Source organism: Lolium rigidum, chromosome 3 (assembly GCF_022539505.1).
Source record: "Lolium rigidum isolate FL_2022 chromosome 3, APGP_CSIRO_Lrig_0.1, whole genome shotgun sequence".
NCBI lineage: Eukaryota > Viridiplantae > Streptophyta > Magnoliopsida > Poales > Poaceae > Lolium > Lolium rigidum.
The window spans coordinates 324,187,766-324,195,791 of NC_061510.1; positions in this window are offsets into that span (position 1 = coordinate 324,187,766).

Consider the following 8,026-nt stretch of genomic DNA (forward strand, 5'->3'; position numbering starts at 1 on the left):
CGGCGCAACACCGGAGATTCCGGCGCCAACGTGGAACCTACACAACACAACCAAAGTACTTTGCCCCAACGAAACGAGTGAGGTTGTCAATCTCACCGAGCTTGCTGTAACAAAGGATTAACCGTATTGTGTGGAAGATGATTGTTTGCAGAGAAAATAGTAAAAACAAGTATTGCAGCAGATTTGTATTTCGAGTATTAAAGAATGGACCGGGGTCCACAGTTCACTAGAGGTGTCTCTCCCATAAGATAAAAGCATGTTGGGTGAACAAATTACAGTCGGGCAATTGACAAATAGAGAGGGCATAACAATGCACATACATGACATGATAAGTATAGTGAGATTTAATTGGGCATTACGACAAAGTACATAGACCGCCATCCAAGCTGCATCTATGCCTAAAAAGTCCACCTTCGGGTTATCATCCGAACCCCTTCCGGTATTAAGTTGCTAACAACGAGACAATTGCATTAAGTATGGTGCGTAATGTAATCAACAACTACATCCTCGGACATAGCGCCAATGTTTTATCCCTAGTGGCAACAGCACAACACAACCTTAGAACTTTACGTCACTCTGTCCCGGTGTCAATGCAGGCATGAACCCACTATCGAGCATAAATACTCCCTCTTGGAGTTAAAAGCAAAAACTTGGCAGAGCCTCTACTAGTAACGGAGAGCATGCAAGATCATAAACAACACATATGTAATAACTTGATAATTAACATAACATGGTATTCTCTATCCATCGGATCCCGACAAACACAACATAGAGTATTACGGATAGATGATCTTGATCATGTTAGGCAGCTCACAAGATCCAACAATGAAGCACAATGAGGAGAAGACAACCATCTAGCTACTGCTATGGACCCATAGTCCAGGGGTGAACTACTCACTCATCACTCCGGAGGCGACCATGGCGGTGTAGAGTCCTCCGGGAGATGAATCCCCTCTCCGGCAGGGTGCCGGAGGAGATCTCGAGAATCCCCAGAGATGGGATCGGCGGCGGCGGCGTCTCGGTAAGGTTTTCCGTATCGTGGTTTTTCGCCTCGGGGTTTCGCGACGGAGGCTTTAAGTAGGCGGAAGGGCGAGTCGGGGGCCCGACGAGGGGCCACACCATAGGGCGGCGCGGCCCCCTTGGCCGCGCCGCCTTGTGGTGTCGCCACCTCGTGGCCCCACTTCGTATGTTCTTCGGTCTTCGGAAGCTCCGTGGAAAAATAGGCCCCTGGGTCTTCGTTTCGTCCAATTCCGAGAATATTTCGTTACTAGGATTTACGAAACCAAAAACAGCAGAAAACGAGACCGGCACTTCGGCATCTTGTTAATAGGTTAGTTCCAGAAAATGCACAAATATGACATAAAGTGTGCATAAAACATGTAGGTATCATCAATAATATGGCATAGAACATAAGAAATTATCGATACGTCGGAGACGTATCACTCCTGCATACAGGAAATTTGGAGTGATTTAGTCATACTCCTGCCTAGGCGTATAATATGCATACTCGTAGTCTTCATAGCCGCCGTCGTTGTACTGGTAGTCGTCGCCTTCTAAGTTGCCGGCGTCGTCGTCGCTGCTGTCGTCGCTGTCGTCGGGCGGCGCTCGTGGCTCGAACTGAGGGTAGCGCGGGCGGGGGATATCGCCGGCCGTGATGTAGTCCATGACGCTCTGCAGAGTCCGGCCGTACCACCATAGCCGACGGCCGGCCTCGTGGAAGTTTCCGGGAGGCGGACCGTCCTCCTCATACCGACGAGCGCCCTCTCACGCCGATTGATGAAGAAGGCGTCCCAAGTATGCTGGTTATCGGGATGCCGGCGGGGATTCATCCGCTGCTCCGGCGTGAGGTCGAGGTAGTAGTGGTTCGTGATGGCCGCCCGGCGCGCAGTACCACGAGGGACGGGAGGGACCGGCACGCCGCCGGCGCTTAGGCTCCGGCCGGCGGGGACGCGGTAGCCGGAGGGCAAGGGTAGTTCGAGGCGCAAAGCTCCTCCACCTGCTGGTAGGTTAGAGTGGGTGCGGTGGAAGCCATGAGAGAGTGATGAGAGATTGTAGAGATGTGATAATGCCGGCCAAGCCGGGCTACCTATATGTAGTGACAAATGGCGGGAAAAATGGGAGCGGGAAGACAGGAGGCGGGAAGAAAGAGGCGGGAAGAAAGTGGCGGGAAGAAAGAGGCGGGAAGAAAGTGGCGGGAAGAAAGTGGCGGGAAGAAAGAATTTTTTGATATATTATTTTTCTGATTTTTTTGATATATTATTTGTATTTTTAAGAATTTGAATTGAATTAGTTTTATTTTTTTGATTTTTTTGATATATTATTTGTATTTTTAATATTTAGAAATGAATTAGTTTTATTTTCCTGAATTTTTTCATACATTATTTGTATTTTTAACATTTAGAAATGAATTAGTTTTAATTTTCTGAATTTTTTGATATAATATTTGTATTTTTAAGATTTTGAATTGAATTAGTTTTATTTTTCTGAATTTATTGATATATTATATGTATTTTCAGATTTTGAAATGAATTAGTTTTATTTTTCTTTACTTTTTGATATATTATTTGTAATTTGAAAAAGAAAAGTAATTTGAAAAAGAAAAGTAATTTGAAAAAGAAAAGTAATTTGAAAAAGAAAAGTAATTTGAAAAAGAAAAGTAATTTGAAAAAGAAAAGTAATTTGAAAAAGAAAAGTAATGTGAAAAAGAAAAGTAATTTGAAAAAATAACTTTAGTCGCGGTTGGCCTCGCCAACCGCGACTAAAGGGTATTTTTCCGCGGGAAACGAAAACCCGGCGAAAATACCCTTTAGTCGCGGTTGGTGCCTTTAGTCGCGGGTCGCCTCCCCAACCGCGACTAAAGGTGGGGTTACTATAAATACGCGCGCGGCAACGAGCGGTCAGTTCATCTTCTTCTCCGCGCGAACGACGAACTGCAGCGAAGCCCTGCCCGCCGTCGCCGTCGCTCCTCACGCCGCCGTCGCCGCGCCCGAGCCGCCGTCGAACGCGCGCCGCGCCCCGGTCTTCGCGCCGCCGTACGTCTCGCCGTCCCCGACGTACGCCAAACAACCGCGCGCGCGCGCGCGCTCGCCGCTCGCCGCCGTTCCCCGCGCAGATCGAGAGCCGCGCGCCACCGCGTGCCGCCCCCACTCGCAGCGCCGCCGGCCGCTTGCCCGCCGCCGCCCACCTATACCGCGCGCTGCGCCCGGCCGGGAGAGAGAGAGAGAGAGAGGGCGCGGGGAGCGCCAGTACACGGCCGGCGCCCCTGCCTCTCTCGTTTTTTTTTTGTTTTTTTTAACTTAACTAAAAATTTGTATACTAACAAAAATTTAACTTAACAAAATTTAACAAATATGTAATATATAGTATAATGTATATAATTTTGTACTCCCTCGATCGAAATTTTGACATAACAAAAATTTACTTAACAAAAATGTGTTAGCTAGGTTAACAAAAATTTACACATATGTAATAGTATAATGTAACTAAAATTTTACTTAACAAAATTTAGACTTAATGTAACTAAAATTTTACTTAACAAAATTTAGACTTAATGATCAAAATTTTACTTAACAAAATTTAGACTTAATGATCAAAATTTTAACTTAAGAAAAATTTTACTTAACAAAATTTAGACTTAATGATCAAAATTTTAACTTAACAAAATTTAGACTTAATGATCAAAATTTTAACTTAACAAAATTTTATTTGGGATCGAGAGGGGGCGGCGAGGGTTATGTGTCCTCGGCACCGCCACCGCCCTCTCGGTCACCGCCACACCGGTCTCTCGGTCACTGCGTCCCCCCTTTCAATTCGCCACCGCCACCGGTCTCTCGGTCACGCGGTCACTGCGTCCCCCCTTTCGCCTCCATCGTCGCCCTCTCTCTTTATATGTAGAAGAGATGTGATAATGCTGGCATATACACAATTAATTTGTTTTGACTACATGTTTTCGGGACCGACATATGACGGACGATAGAGCTGACCCGATTATGGACAACTATGATCCGGACGCTCGAAGAACAAATCTTCGGCATCATAAAAGGCGATGTTCTATATGTGCCGACCGGACAAGAAGAAGATGATATCGATTCTTATCTGAACTTTGAGGGTGAAGATGAAGGGCATGGTCGGCAAGATGGTGCCGAAGGAACGTCGATAAACGACGATAATCTTCGGTTGGAAGTAGCAACCACCTCCGGCGCCGAGGTATATATATATACATTGAGCCTCCGGTGATACAAACTCAGCGATTTGAATAAATATGTGTGTACTAACGCGCGCCTCTCTTTCTTATTTTAGCCCTCGGCCGGATCGTCGAAACAATCGAGTACGTCGTCGTCAAAGCGTGGCGCAACCAAGACGATGAAAGCAGGAGAAACATGCACCATCGATGTTGTCGACGAAGCAACCGGCAGGCGGCTGGAGCCCAGCAAGAACGCCACCAAGTTTGTCAGCCAATGCGGAGCCGTTGTTAGAGACAATGTCTCGATCACCGTCCAGGAGTGGAATGAGCCAAAGAAGGCACGTGTTGGTTTCACTTTTGTCGATAAGAGAACAAAAAAAGATTGCTTCAACAAGCTTATGGAACATTTCGTTCTACCTCCGGAATACCGCAAATACGATGAGGAGGGTAACAAGATTGCGGAAAACAAGGAGAGGCGCAAGCTAGTCAAACAGTTCGCTCTTTCTAGGATGGCCAACGCATTCCGGAAATACAAGCAAAATCTAGCCCATGACTTTGTCAAGCCGGGCAAGACCCCGGATTTCAAAGGACAATATGAGAAACTGCAACATGATTGGCCAGAATTTGTGAAGCAAAAGAAATTGGAGCAGTTCCTTGAAATATCGAAAAAAAATAAGGATAATGCGGCCAAGAAGGAGTACAATCATAAAATGGGGCCGAGGAGGGTATCGCTTTTGGCAGCCTAGGTGGGAGAAGATGGAGAACGAGCCGAGGACGCGAGGAATCCGTCCGAGTACGGAGGGATGGGACCCAAGGGCCAAAAGCTGGTGAGTACGGGTATGGGGGATCGCCGAACCCGGAGACAGGGGAGTGTGTTTACCGGGGCAAAATAATTACACCCACCCAAAAGCTTATTGAGGCAATGAGGGATGCTCAAGAGGGGAGGATCAAGTTCAACGGAGAGAACGACGCCACGACAAAAGCCCTCGGGAATCCTGAACACGGAGGACGTGTACGAGGCATGGGGCACATTCCGTGGAAAATAGGGTTCCCCCAGAACGATGACCCGTACGGTTACAGAAGCCGTAAGAGAAAGATGGATCGGGAAAAGATGTTGTGGCGCGGTTGGCATCGGAAATGGATGTCATGAAGAAAACCGTGAGTGTACTAGTAGCCGAAAGAGATGCAGCTCGGGCGCAGACATGAAGATCATCCATTGGATCTCGGAAGCGGCCGAAGCGGAGAAGCGGCGTGGCTTCCACGGAGGCCCCATCGGTTGGTGCACCGACGATCGAAATTACTGCACCGGGCCTGCGGTGGTCGAAATTACTGCACCGGAGCCTCCTCGCTACCCCGTGGACGATATAAAGGAGATGAAAGCATGTCATCCGTATTATCCTATCGGGAACATGTCCATGAAGGTAGCCATCGGCGGTGCTTTACCACTCGGAGCACTCCACCACAACAACCCCATTCAAGATGGCTATGCTCGTGTCACGGTGGAGGACATAGTCCAAGGGTTTGAGGACCCGGACATTGACATTGCTACACTCGAAGGGGCGACAAGACTTGGAGATGTCAAGCGCCGAGTTCATTCTATGGCAGAAGAAGTTTATCAAGTTTCCGGGCGAGGCGCCAACAAGTCCACCCCTACGGTGGTGGTGGTGGCGGCGGTGGCGGTGGTGGTGGTGGTGCTTCACCTACACCTCCTTCACGAGGGCCGACGCCGCCCCCAATTCACCTCCGGCGGGTAAGCAGCCGCCGCCCCTAGTCTGCCCCGGGCGGGTAAGCAGACGCCGCCCCCCAATCCACCTCCGGCGAAGAAGCGAAGCAGCAGTCCTGGATTATTAACCCGGACCCTTACGTACCTAAGAAAACAAAGGTACCGGAGGTATCACGAAGCCTCTCCCCACGAGGCCTTGGGAAAGTAGTGCCGAGGAAGTCGAGGCGGGCGCGGCTCGCTGATTTAGAGAAATGGAAGGCGAGCTGCAAGAAGAAAATAGAGGGCGAGCCCAAGCCGGTATATTCGATGAGCAAAAGAAGTGGGCTAAGTCATTTTTGAACACACCGTCCCAAGCCGCAAAGAATCTGCCCTGACGACTATGCACGTGAACTAAAGAATCGGGCACGCATATTCAAGGAGAAGAGAGAGCGGGAGGAGGCCGATAAAGCGGAATTACAAAGTGCACAAAGCGGGAAACGAGTTGTTGCCCAGCTCGGGGAACAAAGTAAACAATCGATTGCCCCGCTTATAGTGACAGCCGCCGGTCCGGATGCCCCCGAAATCATAGAAGCTGCGGCAGCACGGGGATTGAGTGTAACGAGTGCCGAGAGAACAAGCGGCCAACTTAGGTATTACTCTTCGTGAGCTGTTAGGCCTTGATGAGGCGCCGGTGCAGGAGGTAGTACTTACATATGTGAAGAATGGGCCTCTCGTCGAGCACTGCGCGAGGAAGAGGATCTACCTCCACAAATGAGAGGTCTGCTGAAATGGTACAAGGGTTACATAAAAAATAAAAACGCCAAAGAATATATTTTTGCGGAAGTTGGATATGAGCATCACTTCAAACGAGTACTTCTGTACAAATTCATCCGAGTGAATTGTTCCAGCTTTTCAATCTGCGCGAGCTCGACAAATCTATCATCGGTTGCTACGTTACGTAAGTGATTTATTTCTACCCCATCTCGTTCATATTGCCCGCACTATATATATATATATGTCCTAACTATATTGTTGTGTCCGCTATTATACATGCAGATTGAAGATTAAGGAATGCGAGTAAGGAGCATCCATGATGTTGGGTTCATTGACCCACACATCGTTAATGGATATACGTTAAAGCATCACCCCGCCGACGTGGAGAAAGACTCGTGGCGGTTTCTTGATAAGCGGGAACTCAAAAGTGATATTCTATTTCCTTACCATTTTGGGTGAGTGTTTATGTCTTGAGCACATTCTCTTTTGTTTACTCCATGCATGGTATGTGGCCGGCTAATCGATGAGTTATGCATGACGTATCGTGCATGTATCGTGTTCGCGGGTTCCATTGGATTCCGCTAGTGATTAAAATTGACAAATCAGAATGTCTCATCCACGACTCTCTGGATATGGATAAGGCGGAGTGGGCCAACATGAGACAAATGCTTCAAAAGTAATTGTTTTCATTCATTTGTGCTCTATATCGATCGGCCTATTTCGTTCATTTCCTAATTAAGCTTCAAGTAATGAACTAATAACTCTCTTGTTCATTTAATTTTCTTTGCCTCGTAGGGTTTGGAGACGGTTCTCGAGATACAAAGGTCGGTGAATTCAAGAAAGAGCTAAATTTCATGCGGTCAAAGGCTAAGAATGGTAGCGATATGCAGCCACCGGGAACCAATCTGTGTGGATACTATGTACGTGAGATGATCCGGAGATACACCTCCGAGCGCGTTCCGAGTGATCTCAATGCTCGGAGGAATCACCTCCGGTCGATGCTTAGTCCGAAGCTCGCTTCCGACCACTTCAAGAGGAACTAGTTGGATGGTTCAGGAGGGAAGTCCTCCATCCTAAAGGAGAACACCATTGCGACGACGTAGAACTATACATGCATTAAATTATGTATGGAAACTTGTTCAAACTTGTATATGGTCATCCGATGATATTGAATATATATTGTGTATTCCTCTTGAATTCTTTTTGGTTATAATTTCAAATTTGTTTGAAATTGTACATTCATATGCATGTATATATGTAGTACCGTAGAATATGTGAAACTCCTTCAAAATTACAATAAAGCACAAAAGAAATAAAACAATATACAAATTAAACACAAAATATGTTTAGGGGGGGGGGGCAGGTTT